The sequence below is a fragment of the Ranitomeya variabilis genome, chromosome 2, assembly GCF_051348905.1.
Source record: "Ranitomeya variabilis isolate aRanVar5 chromosome 2, aRanVar5.hap1, whole genome shotgun sequence".
Taxonomy (NCBI): domain Eukaryota; kingdom Metazoa; phylum Chordata; class Amphibia; order Anura; family Dendrobatidae; genus Ranitomeya; species Ranitomeya variabilis.
The window spans coordinates 141526581-141543264 of record NC_135233.1 but is presented as its reverse complement, the minus strand read 5'-3'; the positions used below and the strand labels follow the sequence as shown (position 1 = coordinate 141543264).

General features: G+C 45.4%; 1 protein-coding gene across 2 annotated transcripts in view; it reads left to right on the top strand.

Moving 5' to 3' along the window:
- The first annotated feature begins 267 nt into the window (after positions 1-267).
- STX11 (syntaxin 11) overlaps positions 268-16684 on the top strand; it is a 108720-nt gene continuing 92303 nt past the window's right edge. The window contains exon 1 of one of the 2 annotated variants that reach the window (XM_077283037.1): positions 268-396. The gene's annotated coding sequence lies outside the window, so the exon portion shown is untranslated. Of the gene's footprint in view, positions 397-9843; positions 10239-16684 lie in introns of those variants that run through there. The other variant, XM_077283036.1, reaches the window with a different exon arrangement.

Here is a 16684-nt window from a genome sequence, read left to right as displayed (position 1 = left end):
TTGATAAAAACATGTCTTTCCTTTCTTGTATTTATGAAAAGAAAAATATAAAAATATATTTTAATTTCCCAGTTTCTCTGGACTCGAACACTGATGTGTGTGTGAAGAAACACAGTGATGAAGGTCATTAATTCATGAGGCTGCTAGTAGTGTTGAAAGAAAGGTGTAGACTTGAAAGAGAAGAAAAAAAAATTAAATGGAGAAGAAAATTTTTTTTTTTTTTTCATAATTGTCCTGATGATTGGAGGCAGCGGAGTGTTGTTCCACGGCAAATTGGTGGCAGGTGTAGGATCTGACTGATTTCTTAGTTGTTCTCTTTGACACAATCTATTTACCTATTACCTGAAATCTCCACTAGTTTAAGGCGTTTGTGAGAACCAGGCCTATGGCCAAAACGTGAGTGGACTGCATTGCACTTACAGCACATGGAAACTGGGACACCAATTATTTGTGGGGTGCTAAGGTGTGGGAGAACAACAGCCCCTCACGCATGACTAGCGTACTGTGCACTTTTCACATTAAACTCAATGGGCGGTAAACAGAACCATATGGAACCTGTTTGTAACAAATTTGTTGCAATAATTACATAACAAACATATTTGGTTTTGTATTAATTGCTGTTGTATAAACATGTAAAGAACAGACATGGACGAAAATATTTTTTTGTTTGGATGGAAAAGGTTAGTTTTCCATAGGACTATGTGAATCTGGCCCTAAGAAATACAAGGAAAGCTCAGCTTTGCTACTTGCCAGAAGTACAACTCTGTTTTGTGACAAACACAGCACTACTATATTAGACAAGCTGCACCTGTTCAATCAGGCAACTCAGCTCTGCTACATCTTACAAGTTCTGTCGACTACGTCTGATAAGGTAAAACTTATGTGCTCAGAAATGCTGACACTGTAACCTCCAGTATACAGGATAACTATCAACCTCATCAATGATATATACCGTAGGTGTTACATATAAATACACACACGTCATTCATATATACATTGCTAACCTACAGAGATTGGACCAATTATATTGTCGCTGAGTTGGTGAATTGAATTGATTTGCACATCCCAATCCATCGTCTGGACAGGAGTAGTAGAATGGATACAAATATCTGCTATTCACAACGTGGTTGATGTATTTTTCAGCCAAAATCTTATTTATAGTTGTCAGTATGTCAGCGATATCGCTGACATACTGACAACTATAAATAAGATTTTGGCTGAAAAATACATCAACCATGTTGTGAATAGCAGATATTTGTATCCATCAGAACGTCATTAAGTATATTAGGGTATCGCTGACATACTGACAACTATAAATAGGAGTTGTAGAATGGCTTTTACCAGACAGCATCGGTGGACTTTATTTTGATTACCGTAGATGTCTTGGCACAATATCATCGCTGCAGTATGGCGCATTTGTGACATTGCTCCAGGGTGAAGTGTCAGGCTACGTGCACACGTTCCGGATTTTGCTGCGGATTGGCCACTGCGGATTCGCAGCAGTTTTCCATGAGTTTACAGTACCATGTAAACCTATGGAAAACCAAATCCGCAGTGCACATGCTGCAGAAAAAAACGTGCTAAAACACTGCGTTGTTTATTCCACAGCATGTCAATTCTTTGTGCGGATTCCACAGCAGTTTACACCTGCTCCATAATAGGAATCCGCAGGTGAAATCCATGGAAAGGCTATGTGCACACGTTGCAGATTGGGGTGCAGAATTTTCTGCACAAAATCTGCATCTCCCGGCAGAAAACGCAGATGCAGATTTGGTGCGGATTTTGTGCGTTTTTGTTGTGGATGTTGTGCGGATTTCATGCGTTTTTTACCCCTGCGTATTTCTATAATGAAAGGGCGCAGAAACGCTGCAGATCAGCACAAAAGAAGTGACATGCTTCTTCTTTTGATCCGCAGCGTTTTCAATGCAGAATTTTCCGCACCATTAGCACAGCATTTTTTTTCCCTATTTATTTACACTGTACTGTAAATCACTTTGTGGATCTGCAGCGTTTCTGCGTGGAAAAAAACCGCTGCGGATCCGCAGTAAATCTGCATTGTGTGCACATAGCCAAAAACCGCGGTAATTCCACAGTAAATCCGCAGTGCAGATTTCCTGCGGATTTACCAAAATCAGTGTGGAAAAATCCGCAAACCTTTCCGCAACATGTGCTCATACACTTAGATGGACTGGGATGTGCAAATCTAGTCATGCCAGCTCTACTGATTGATTTTTGATTAGGATGCAAACTTTTTTTTTTTAACTTTTTGGCATGCTTTAATAGTCTCCATGGGAGACTAGAATCTGCCACATCCTGATTGGCTCTGCTACATACAGGCAATGATCAGATCTCCTGTATATAGCAGAATTGCTCACTTGCTATGAGCACCAACCACCGGGTGGCGCTCATAGCATTCCGGCATTGACAACCATAGGTCTGCCAACCCATCGGCGACCCACATTGTCATGCCAACCCATCAGCGACCCGCGATCATGTGACACGGACGTCGATGGGTGGGATTTACTGCACGCTCTCCAGAAATGCGCGTTAAATGCTGCTGTCAATTTGACAGTGGCATTTAACTAGTTAACAGCCGCGGGTGGTTCACAATTCCAACCGCGGCTGTTAGAGGCACATGTCAGCTGTTCAAAGCAGCTGACATATGCCAGAAAAGATGTGGGCTCAGCACCGGAGCCCACGTCAAAGGCGGCGCACTATTACACCCGATGTCGGAAAGGGGTTAAGAGGCGCACTTCCTGTAATGAATTAGGTGCATTTTACAATTACCATAAGACTTTGGCAAAAATGTTACCCAATTAGTTAGGCTACTAACGTGGCATAATTTGTCATGAATATGATGGGTGGAATTAGCCACAGCCTGTCCCACCCATGCTTTGCTCATATGGGCACAGCTGGCATGGTAGTGCTAATAGTAACACATTTTTGTACAACTTTTAAGTTGCACAAAAATATTGCAATGTATTAAGATGTTTTATTCCAGTCTTAAATACCTTTAATGAATTGGCCTTTAAGGCCACGTGCACACATTGAGTTTTTGGTGAGGTTTTTTTACCTTAGTATTTCTTTGTAGTGATGAGCGCAAGTGCTCGTTTCTCGAGTTTGCCTGCGGTGCTCAGGTATGCACCGAGTATCATGGTGCTCGAGTGACATGCTCGAGTCCCCACGCCCGCAAGTTTCGTGGCTGTTAGAAAGCCCCAAAACATGTGGAGATCGCCGGTGTATGTCAGGCAGTCCCCCAAATGTTTTGTGGCTGTTAGGCGGCTGCAAAACATGCGGGGTGGGGACTGGAATATGTCACTTGAGCACCCACAATACTTGGAGCATACTCAAGAACCATGGCAAACAAAAGTAACGAGCACTTGCGCTCATCACCAATTTACAAATACTGAGGTAAAAAAACGCACCAAATGTTCAATGTATGCACATGGCCTAGGCTACATTCTCGCAATGAGCTTTTGATGTTGCAGATTTTTTTCACCTATTAAGTAAATTAGATTACTTGTAGTTTTTCAGTGTGGTTTTTACATACAGTTTTGCTACGCTGCTTTTTTTTGTCTCTTATTGGAATGTCATGTTTTAAACAAAGCTGCTTCGCTTTAATACTTCCTTGTGTTGATTACATGCGTTTTTGATGCATATCTACAAGAAAAATTGACACGTTTTGGATCTGAAATATGAATTTCAGGTCAGCTTAGGCTGCCTTCACACTAGCAGTATTTGGTCAGTATTTTACATCAGTATTTGTAGCCAAAACCAGGAGTGGAGCAATTAGAGGAAAAGAATAATAGAAACATATGCACCACTTCTGCATTTATCACCCACTCCTGGTTTTGGCTTCCAAATACTGATGTAAAATACTGACCAAATACTGCTAGTGTGACGGCAGCCTTACACAGAGTAAACAAAAAAAGCACAGCGGGCATGATATTTCTATAAATCCCATCCAATTTGCTGGAACTTTTAAGCCATGTCCACAGTTTGAGTGAGGAGTTTCTTTACATCAATATTTCTAAGCCAAAATAAGGCGTGGAACAATCAGAGGAAAAGTATAATAGAAACACGTCACCACTTCTGCATTTTTCACCCACTCCTGGTTTTGGCTTACAAATACTGAGATTAAAAAAAACTCACAAACAACTGATTGTGTCAACACAGTCTATCTTGCATGGAAACATCTGTTTCTCCTAAAGGGCCACAAAGTCATTATGATCAGCTACATGGTTTTGCAGGTGAAACATAATGAGCTTTTATAGCGTTTTTGACGCTGTGCGTTTTCCCCGCATCAAAAACGCAGCGTCTTAGGCCGGCATCACACTAGGCGTAAGTAAATAGGGTCCATTTTTTACGGCCGTAATACGCAGTAATTGTCCCAAAACACTGTTCCGTATTCAATGCAAGGATGCGATTTTTACGCACAAATTATCCCTGTGTCATCTGTATGGTATCCGTATGGCTTCCGTACGGCGATTTTTTTTCTCGCAGTCTTGCAAAATGGACATATCATGGATCCATCGGGTCAAATATTCTTAAAACATATATATATTTCAGCGCTAGATAGGAAAAGCCGGCAATTAAATTACAGGCTTTTCTGCTATCTCCTTCACAAACCCGACAGGATATGAGACATGGTTTACATACAGTAAACCATCTCATATCCCTTCTTTTATTACATATTCCTCTTTACTAACGTAAGAAGTGTCTTTGTGTAAAATTTGGTGGCTCTGTTATATTAAAGGTTTAAATCACGGAAAAAATTGGCGTGGGCTCCTGCGCAATTTTCTCCGCCAGAGTGGGAAAGCCAGTGACTGAGGGCAGATATTAATAGCCTAGAGGGCGACCATGGTTATTGGGCCCCCCTCTGGCTAAAAACATCTGCCCCCAGCCACCCCAGAAAAGGCACATCTGGAAGATGCACCTATTCTGGCACTTAGCCTCTCTCTTCCCACTCCCCTGTAGCGGTGGGATATGGGGTAATGAAGGGTTAATGTCACCTTGCTATTGTAAGGTGACATTAAGCCAGGTTAATAATGGAGAGGCGTCAATTATGACACCTACCCGTTATTAATCCAATAGTACGAAATGGTTAATAAAACACACACACACACACACACACACACATTATTAAAAAGTATTTTAATGAAATAAAGACACAGGGTGTTTTAATATTTTATTATACTCTTAATCCACCTGAAGACCCTTGTCACCTGAAATAAAGTTAAAAAAAACAAACAACAATATTCCATACCTTCCGTCGTTACAGTCTTGTCCCACGCTGTAAATCCATCTGAAGGGGTTAAATCATTTTACACCCAGGAGCTCTGCTAATGCATCTGTGATCCTGCCTGTAAAACTTAGTGAATGAATGGAATGCAGGGGAATGTACTGTAGTTACCTCGAGTCGCGGTGATGCGCCCTCTGCTGGATGTCTTCATATGAACTCGAGCGTGGGAACTTTTCAGAATATTTTCCCACGTAGTATATTGCCCAGCCACGTAGTATATTGCCCAGCCACGTAGTATATAGCAGAGGCCACGTAGTATATGACACAGAGAAGTATGTAACACAGCCCAAGTAGTATGGCAGCTTTTTGGAGACCGTCTCCGGCCCGTCTGTCCATGAGAGGAGCAGATGTACGGCCGGTGGTGAGAGCGGCAGAGACGCCATCTCCGGCAGTGCAGGAGCAGCACACGGCCCGGGCTGCTTTCTCCCCATTATAACCTCGTGCACCATGTGCGGGTCATGTGTCAGCAGTGAAGCACGCAGGGGGCACTGACAGGGGGGGGGAGTAGGGAGGGACTAATCGGACTGTGCCCGTCGCTGATTGGTCGCGGCAGCCATGACAGGCAGCTGGCGCGACCAATCAGCGATGCGGGATTTCCGTGACGGAAGTTGCCGACAGAAAGACGGAAGTACCCCTTAGACAATTATATGTATGTATGTGTGTGATATATATATATATATATATATATATATATATATATATATATATATATATAGCATCGTGATTACTCGCTAATACCGCCCCCTGCACAGTAGCTCCGCCCCCACATCACCACACATAATCCTGTCCCCCACCCCATTCCCACACACAATCCTGCCCCCCACCACATTACCACACACAATCCCGCCCCCCCACATCACCACACACAATCCCGACCCCCACCACATTACCACACATAATCCCGCCCCCCCACCACATCACCACACACAATCCCGCCCCCCACCACATCACCACACATAATCCCGCCCCCCACCACATCACCGCACATAATCCTGCCCATCACCACACATAATCCCGCCCCCACCACATTACCACACACAATCCCGGCCCCCACCACATCGCCACACATAATCCCGCCCCCCCACTACATCACCACACATAATCCCGCCCCCCACCACATCACCATGCATAATCCTGCCCCCCAACACATCACCACACATAATCCCGCCCCCACCACATTACCACACATAATCCCGCCCCCACCACATTACCACACATAATCCCGCCCCCACCACATTACCACACAAGGCTCCGCCCCCCACATTACCACATGCAGCACTTCCTTTCTATGTAATTCAACCACTTCAGCCAAGGTAAACGTACATTTAATTGCATCCGCATTCTCCCAAACAAAATGAGTCAAGAAGAGTCACCAGGTCCATCTCACAGGCCGCAGGAAAATCCGGACAACGATGCAGTAGCTGATCGACAACAACAATATCGACTAAATCGTAGGATTGGTTATCAACAACGAACACGTGAGCAGATTGATAAGGACAGAGAGAGATATTATTTTTATTAACTTCATTTTAAGTTAATTTACCACCTGCGTAAGCGCTATTGAATGTTGTCATTATTTACTTTAGTTTAATCACCAGCAGCGTTAATTAGATAGCAATGAGCGTGCCGAGCGTTAGCTGGCTGGAAACAGCTAGTGTGTGTGTGTGTGTGTATGTATGTATGTATATGTGTATATATATATATATATATATATATATATATATATATATATATATATATGTGTAGACATTTATTCTACCTATTCTAACCTGTCAGTGTGATTTTACTGTACACCGCACTGAATTGCCGGCTTTTCTCTAGAACACCAGTGCGTATGTCTCGCAAGTCACACTGTTGGTCCAGGTGTAATCTGTATTTTTCTCGCCCCCATAGACTTTCATTGGCGGATTTTTTGCGCAATACACTGACAATCGCAGCATGCTGTGATTTTCTACGCCCGTAAAATACGGCTGAGAAATATACGGCAGATAGGAGCTGCCCCATAGAGAATCATTGGTCCGTGTGCAATGCGTAGTTTTTGCGCCTCTCATACGTCTGTAAAACTCTCTAGTGTGACGCCGGCCTTAGTCATGGACTATGGGATACCGGTGGATAAGTGGCAATCATGATAAAGCAACACAAATAGGCTACTTTCACACTAGCGTCGTGCACTGCACGTCGCTATGCGTCATTTTGCAGAAAAAACGAATCCTGCAAAAGTGCTTGCAGGATGCGTTTTATCTCCATAGACTAGCATTAGCGACGCAATGCCACACGTCGCAGCCGTCGTGCGACGGTTGCGTCGTGTTGCGTCGGACCGTCGGCACAAAAAAAGTTACATGTAACATTTTTTTGTGCGTTGTGTACAGCAATTCCGACCGCGCATGCGCGGCTGGAACTCCGCCCCCGCCTCCCCGCACCTCACAATGAGGCAGCGGATGCGTGGAAAAACAGCATCCGCTGCCCCCGTTGTGCGGCGCTTCCACAGCTAGCGTCAGTGTGCTGCAACGTCGCATAGCGGCGTGCAGTGCAGGACGCTAGTGTGAAAGTAGCCTTACTTGTTAATGGAGGAATCACTTTTAAATGTACTCATGGACGTGCCTGTTTTGTTTTTTTTCCCTTTAATACCCACCCTCATTGGATGCCGCACTGAGTCTCCACCATTGCTCCTATTATCTGATATTGGCTGCAACGCTGACATTACATTGACAGAGCAAAAGACAATCACTGAGCTCAGCAGCTTAAAGCCGCAGAGCTCAGTGATTGGCTGTCGACGTCACGTCAGCACTGCAGCCAATATCAGATACTGGGGGCAGTGGCAGACTCATTACTGGACCTGGGGATGGTGAGTAAATTGCAGTATGTTTTTGTAAGACACTGCATCCAGGGACTCTGATTTTCTGCCTAGGTCACTACACTTTGTTGTCGTGGGCTCTGGTTAGTTATATCAGAGAAGTGACATGGTAACACAAAACCCATTAGAAATAAAACAAGACACCGACGAATGGAGAATAATGGCCGTGGTGTTCATTGAAGGTAACCATATATAACATTTAAATAAATTACATAACACCAATAAATGATTCCTATATATAATCCAATCCACCCACAAAATACTGTGTGAATTTCCCCCCCCCCCCCCCCCTCAAATAAATATCATAACATACTGTAGATTAAAGAGTATAAAAAAGAGGCGGTGGGGCGGGATCTTCAATCTTCTGACAGGATGTGAAGGATAACTGACAGCCCATCATTTATTTATACATAAATCCTTCCTGCCTTTTTTTCAAGATTGTCCAATCCAAAGCCTGAAAATGGCGCCAAGAACAACCAGACAAAACTGGACAGAACCTGCTCATGGACAATACCACAGCTTACTGTAAATGACCATTAATAAACAGATTACACCTTTGAAATAGGGACCAAATACAAATTGCAGGATTAATAACCTATAAGGGTCTGTGTTACTGTGAGACCCCCATTACACATCTGCGTTTCGGGGGGGGGGGGGGGGGGGTAATATTACTGCTTCCTTCTGATGTTCCTTGTTAATTTTCCCTTTCTAGTAAACGAGACCCCTGCTCTGCTGATAGTGACCAGACGTGACTTTCTATCAAGGGAGTTTCCACTGAGTCAGTTTCCCATTCACAGTGTGAATATGTGGGTGGGAGGCAGAACTGACTGTAAATGTGAGCCCCCAGCTTACTAGCATAGGGAAACCCCAGAAAATGGCTTCCCCCCCGAGTGGTAATGAGCGTGTCCTAATCCGAGTATTTTCAGCGTGCTCGAATAAAGAAGCTCATGTCGCCATGGCTGTATGTATGCGGCTGTCGAGTAGCTGCGAGACATGCAGCTGTGGCAACTTTTTTGTTCGTGCACGCCAAAAATATTCGATTAGGATAGAAGAGTGCTCCGATAACACCTTAGGCTACTTTCACACTAGCGTCGGCCCGACGTACCGACGCACGTTGTGAAATAAATGCACAACGGGGGCAGCGGATGCAGTTTTTCAACGCATCCACTGCCCCATTGTAATGTTTGGGGAGGAGGGGGTGGAGTTTCGGCCGCGCATGAGCGGTCAAAAATGGCGGACGCGATGCACAAAAAAGTTACATGGAACGTTTTTTTGTGCCGACAGTCCGCCAAAACACGACGCATCCGTCGCACGACGGATGCGACGTGTGGCAATGCTTCGCTAATGCAAGTCTATGGAGAAAAAATGCATCCTGCGGGCAACTTTGCAGGATGCGGTTTTTCTCCAAAACGACGCATCGCAACGTACGTCACACAACGCTAGTGTGAAAGTAGCCTAATCCGGGCACGCTCGCTCTTCACTACCTGAGGTAACTTCCTTGCTGATAAGGTAATGGCTGTGCTGTGCCAGTGTTCACCCCAGCCCCTGTACTCTAGCACAGTCAGACCTTTCATCGCCCACCGTACGGCTCCAGCAGCGGCGTAGCCATAGTGGGTGCAGGGATTGCAGTCACGCCTGGGTCCTGGGGGCCCATAAGAGAAGACCACTACTATTAAAGACCTGTGCTAGTTGGGGGCCCTGCTGGAGTTCATACATCGAGGCTCACAAGCTTCACGTTACGCCACTGGGCACGAGCGTCAGAGACAGACCGTACCTCAGGCCACGCACAGGCAGCCACGCTCTGTCACATACAGTCCTCCACATTACATCACAGGAGGAGAATGTACTAGTGTGAACCAGCGGCAGACATGTGCTGGAAACACCTCCCTCCCTCAGATGCGAGTGTCTGTCTCCCACCGCTTCCTCTGGGCACTCCCTCCACCTGTATGTAAGAGACGCTACAGAGACAAGCAGCAGACTGCCCGGCAGCAGCGCACGGGGACCCGCGGACATGGTGGCTCTGGGGGAATGATTCTCACTGCTGTATGATACGGACATAGCTAGCTGTCAGCCACACCGCAGGTGAGTGCGTCCGGTGATGGGACGGCGTAGTCTGGGGCTTCGGGCAGGTGAGACAACGAGCTTCACTAAAAGGACGATTAGGCAAATTGTGCCCCAACTTCAGTCATTGACAAACTACCCTGAGAGGCCACATCCTGAGCCCGGGAAGCGCAATCTCTGCTGGCTAGTAATGTATGAAGACACCCATGATAGCTGGCACTTCCTTATGTCCTAACTCAGCTCTGCTACATTGTACAAGCTCGGGTGTTGTCAGAGATCACAGGGCAGCATAGTGTGTCTGTGCCTCGGGAGCTGAGCTATTCATATGTAGCAGAGCTGATCTAGTGCAACGTTTAAAGGGAACCAGTTACAAGAAAAATGGGGTTTCTGCAGATTAATAGCGTTACTAACCTGCACGTAGCCGGACGCTATGGGGAGAAAGAGAATTGTCCTCCTCCCGGCAGCGTTCTGGTATCAGTCAGGAGGGCGGCACCAGCGCTGGTTTAGTCATTGCTCGCAGTATGGAGACCGGCAGTCACTGTGCTGATAGCCTCAATCAGAGCCAGGGTCAGTCAGGGCCAGGGGTGAGGTTCAAAGCTGTGACTGACCCGGAACACTGCCACGGGTGTGGGTGGGGGAGGACATATAAAGCTAATTTCTCCCCGCAGCATTCGGCTAAGTGCAGGAGCTGCAGATCAACAGCAATTTTTCTGATAACAGGTTCCCTTTAAAATATTGTATAAAGGAGATGCAGCAGAGGTGTGTTTGTTGGAGGCCTTAGAGCCCAGCTCCTCTGACACGGCAGAGCTCTGGTTATCAGTAGAGCAGGGCTGAGTGATACATTTAAACTGTGCTACTTCTGTATTGGTGGCGTAGCGCTTACTAATATTTCTATTAATATTTCATGTCATAGAATAACACAAACCGCACAACCTGCCCTACCCTCTCCGAGTGTATCCTCACCCATCCCCTGCAGACTGTGAGCCCTCGCGGGCACGGTCCTCCCTCCTTATGTACCCGTGTGCCTTGTTTTTTGCTCATGTTTAATGTATTTGTCTATATTTGCCCCGTATTCTCATGTAAAGCGCCATGTAATGGTGTAATAATAATAATAATAATAATTAATTATTATTAACATGGAGGTCCTTATTCATCAAGACCAGCATTGTGTACGTCAGTCCTGGTGAAAGATCATGCACTAGAGTCTTTCAGCTGCCATGCGATACCACTAGAAATCTCTTCCAGGGACGGTTTTGTGGTGTAAATTATGATGATTTTGTTGGACACATGCTCTTTTGGCTAAAGTCTGCCCACTTGCTGTGTGGAGTGGAGTAGTACTGGCTTATAACAACATATTTTTGCTAATTTATAAATAATCTAGGTAATATTACCACTAGTCCTATGCTAGATACTCCAGGTGGCCACTTTCCTTTGGTAATAAGATAAAGTATAACTGTACATTGAATTGCTGGGCAGCGGCCACATACGACAGGTAATGATGCTGGAGGCTTTATAGGCCTGTGCAGCTACTGGGAGAGCTGTTTTTGTTGGTGAGGTCAATGGATGAAAGGGGTCAATCAGTAAAAAATAATCAAGTCGCCGGGGTCTGATATCGGCATTAGGCCATGTTCACACAGTGCGTTTTTTACCGCGGAACCGCGGCGGTTTTGCCGCTGCGGTTCCGCAGCTGTTTTCCATGCAGGGTACAGTACACTGTACCCTATGGAAAACAGGACACACTGTGCACATGGTCCGGAAATTTAAAAAAAAAAGCCGTGCTGAATAGCTCCCGGAAAAAAGAAGGAGCATGTCAATTCTTCTTCCTGAACCGCAGCGGTTCTGCACCCATAGACCTCCATTGTGAGGTCAAAATCGCAGTAAAACACGCAGATCAAAAATATATCTGCGTGTTTTACTGCGGTTTGATGTGCAGAACCGCTGCTGCAGGAAGTGCGGGGGAGCGGGCGGAAGTGCGGGGCCGGAAGTGCGTGGGCGGAGAGACATGGAGGCATAGCGTCGCATGGGGATCGTGTCGGCCGTTTGATTGATGTGTGTGTGTGTGTGTGTGTGTGTGTGTGTGTGTGTCCCCGTCCCCATGCGACGATAGTGCCTCCATTGTGCTAAGTCGCCGTATGGGACTACTACTCCCATCCGGTATTAGGATGGGAGAGTTGTCCCTGTGTCCGGCGACTTAGCACAATAGTAAAGTTTACACCAAACACCTACACACAATACACAAACATGACACACAGTACAGTACATACAACACATAACACAGAGTATATACTCACCAACAGCACACTGGTAGGCGAAGCCCTCGATCCTCCAGGAAAAAATCCAAAAATAATAAACCAAATCCATACTCCCTGTCCGCAGAATCCATAAAACGAGTGTCCCACGCCGATCGGCTGCTCTCCGGCGATACACTGCCAGGAGCGAAGCTCCTAGCAGTGTATCGCGTACTGTCCCGGAGTTCAATGGCTCCGGCGTCTCGGTTAACAGCAGTACAGCTGCGTTGAACTTTCCCACGCAGCACTGCCGTTAAGCGAGAGTGCCGGGGTCAATGACCGCCGGTAAACTCGCTCGCGCATGCGCAGTGACACACCGACAGGAACTATGGCTCCTGTCAGTGTGTTGCTGCAGCCGTGGAGAGCAGACATATCTCTGGATGTGTCTGTTCTCCATGAAAAATCTTCGTGGGATACGTGGATACTTAAATACGTGACACGTGTCACTTAAATACGTGATACGTGTCACTTAAATACGTGGCACGTGGCACTTAAATACGTGGCACTTAAATACGTGATACGTGGCACTGAAATACGTGGCACGTGGCACTTAAATACGTGATACGTGGCACTGAAATACGTGGCACGTGGCACTTAAATACGTGGCACGTGGCACTTAAATACGTGGCACGTGGCACTTAAATACGTGATACGTGGCACTGAAATACGTGGCACGTGGCACTTAAATACGTGATACGTGGCACTGAAATACGTGGCACGTGGCACTTAAATACGTGGCACGTGGCACTTAAATACGTGATACGTGGCACTGAAATACGTGGCACTTAAATACGTGATACGTGGCACTGAAATACGTGGCACGTGGCACTTAAATACGTGGCACGTGGCACTTAAATACGTGATACGTGGCACTGAAATACGTGGCACGTGGCACTTAAATACGTGATACGTGGCACTGAAATACGTGGCACGTGGCACTTAAATACGTGGCACGTGGCACTTAAATACGTGATACGTGGCACTGAAATACGTGGCACGTGGCACTTAAATACGTGATACGTGGCACTGAAATACGTGGCACTTAAATACGTGGCACGTGGCACTTAAATACGTGATACGTGGCACTGAAATACGTGGCACGTGGCACTTAAATACGTGGCACGTGGCACTTAAATACGTGATACGTGGCACTGAAATACGTGGCACGTGGCACTTAAATACGTGGCACGTGGCACTGAAATACGTGGCACGTGGCACTTAAATACGTGGCACGTGGCACTGAAATACGTGGCACGTGGCACTTAAATACGTGGCACGTGGCACTTAAATACGTGGCACTGAAATACGTGGCACGTGGCACTGAAATACGTGGCACGTGGCACTGAAATACGTGGCACGTGGCACTTAAATACGTGGCACTGAAATACGTGGCACGTGGCACTGAAATACGTGGCACTTAGGCTATGTTCACATTTGCGTTGTGCGCCGCAGCGTCGGCGCCGCAACACACAACGCAAAGTAAAACGCAGCAAAACGCATGCACAACGCTGCGTTTTGCGCCGCATGCGTCCTTTTTTTGATTGATTTAGGACGCAGCAAAAATGCAACTTGCTGCGTCCTCTGCGCCCGGATGCGTGCGCTGCAGTGACGCATGCGGCGCAAAACGCGGAGCGCTGTCATTCAAAACACGTCCACTCATTTTGGTGTTTAGTCCCAAAATGGAGGATGGAAGAAGAAAAGGGTTGGACAAGGAAATGACATCATTTTTTTTTTTTTTTTCCCCCCCACTGCAGTAAACTTTATTTCTGTCAAACACAGACAATCTGCAGACAAAACTGCATCAAAAAACGCACTAAAAAACGCACCAAAAACGCACCAAAAACGCACCAAAACGCACCAAAAAACGCACCTGCGTTTTCTGCAGAGACCTGCAGTTTCAGTCAGGAAAAAAAAAGGATGGAAATCCTGAACGTGTGAACATAGCCTTAACAGAGGAAGCTGTGGCCAAAGAGCATAAGGAAAACACCGCTCCATGCTGTGTATTGCAGATTCTGCTCATAAAGTGACAATTATTGAAGAATGCTTACGTCATCATGCTTGAGAAAGGCTCACACTTTGGGCCGAGACGTTACCATTTTTGGCTATTAAATAGCACTTTTTTCACCATTTAACTGAGGTGCTACCTGCATTTCTTCTTTTTTTTTTTTTTTTAAATATATAATTTTTTTTTCCCATTATGTATGTATTTTTTCACTATAGTATCGCATCTGAAATATAAGGTGATGATGGAATTGTCTTATAGTTCTGAGATACTGTTACTATTGGGCTACGTTCCCACAATGAGTACCTAGTGAGTTTCTGATGTTGCAGCATTTCTGCATCTATTGGGTCAAATGTGTTTTTTACAAGCATTTTTATGACATTTTTGTCAGGTTTTAAATAAAGCTGTTTTGTTTTTTGACACTTCCTGGTATTTGGCTTTTGACAAAACTATAGTGATAGTCCTGTGCTGATTATGTGTTTCTAGCGTGTTTCGGAAGCGAAATCGCGCTTAATGCATGTGTGTTTTTTACTTGCACATTTCCTGCATCTAATGCGAAAATCTGCAAATAAACCTCAGCATACTCGCAAGAGAAATTGACATGTTGCGGATTTGAAACATGCAGCACAAGTCAGTTTACGCTGCTTTAAAAAAAAAAAAAAAAAAAAAAAGTGCACGTGACATTTCTATAAATCCCATTCACTGCACTGCGTGTTTTTGCACAGTGAAAATACGCAGCACCAAAAACTTGTCATGAGAACTTAGTGGTCTGTGTGTGAAGGTCTGTTCTTTCTCCTAAGCTGTCCCTATGTTAACCCCTTTCTGACGTCGGACGGGATAGTACGTCCGAGGTCAGAAGCCCCTCTTTGATGCGGGCTCCGGCGGTGAGCCCGCATCAAAGCCGGGACATGTCAGCTGTTTTGAACAGCTGACATGTGCCCGTAATAGGCGCGGGCAGAATCGCGATCTGCCCGCGCCTATTTACTAGTTAAATGCCACTGTCAAACGCAGACAGCGGCATTTAACTACCGCATCCAGCCGGGCGGCCGGAAATGACGGCATCGCCGACCCCCGTCACATGATCGGAGGTCGGCGATGCTTCAGTATTGTAACCATAGAGGTCCTTGAGACCTCTATGGTTACAGATCCCCGGCAGCTGTGAGCGCCACCCTGTGGTCGACGCTCACAGCACACCTGATTTTCTGCTACATAGCAGCGAACATCAGATCACTGCTATGTAGCAGAGCCGATCGTGCTGTGCCTGCTTCTAGCCTCCCATGAAGGCTATTGAAGCATGGCAAAAGTTAAAAAAAAAAAGTTAAAAAAAATGTGAAAAAAATAATAAAAATATAAAAGTTTAAATCACCCCCCTTTCGCCCCAATCAAAATAAATCATTAAAAATCAAATCTACACATATTTGGTATCGCCGAGTTCAGAATCGCCCGATCTTATCAATAATAAAAAAAAGCATTAACCTGATCGCTAAACAGCGTAGCGAGAAAAAAATTCAAAACTCCAGAATTACGTTTTTTTGGTCGCCGCGACATTGCATTAAAATGCAATAACGGGCGATCAAAATGATGTATCTGCACCAAAATGCTATCATTAAAAACGCCAGCTCGGCATGCAAAAAATAAGCCCTCAATCGACCCCAGATCATGAAAAATGGAGACGCTACGAGTATCGGAAAATTGCACATTTTTTTTTTTTTTTTTTTTAGCAAAGTTTGGATTTTTTTTTCACCACTTAGATAAAAAATAACCTAGTCACCTAGTCATGTTAGGTGTCTATGAACTCTTAGTGACCTGGAGAATCATAATGACAGGTCAGTTTTAGCATTTAGTGAACCTAGCAAAAAAGCCAACCAAAAAACAAGTGTGGGACTGCACTTTTTTTGCAATTTCACTGCACTTGGAATTTTTTTCCCATTTTCTAGTACACGACATGCTAAAACCAATGATGTCGTTCAAAAGTACAACTCGTCCCGCAAAAAATAAGCCCTCACATGGCCAAATTGACGGAAAAATTAAAAAGTTATGGCTCTGGGAAGGAGGGGAGTGAAAAACGAACACGGAAAAACGAAAAATCCCAAGGTCATGAAGGGGTTAAAATGTACTGATGTAAATTGGGCAGCCAATGGTGGCTGGGGAGGGGTGACTGCGGGTAAATATGCCTC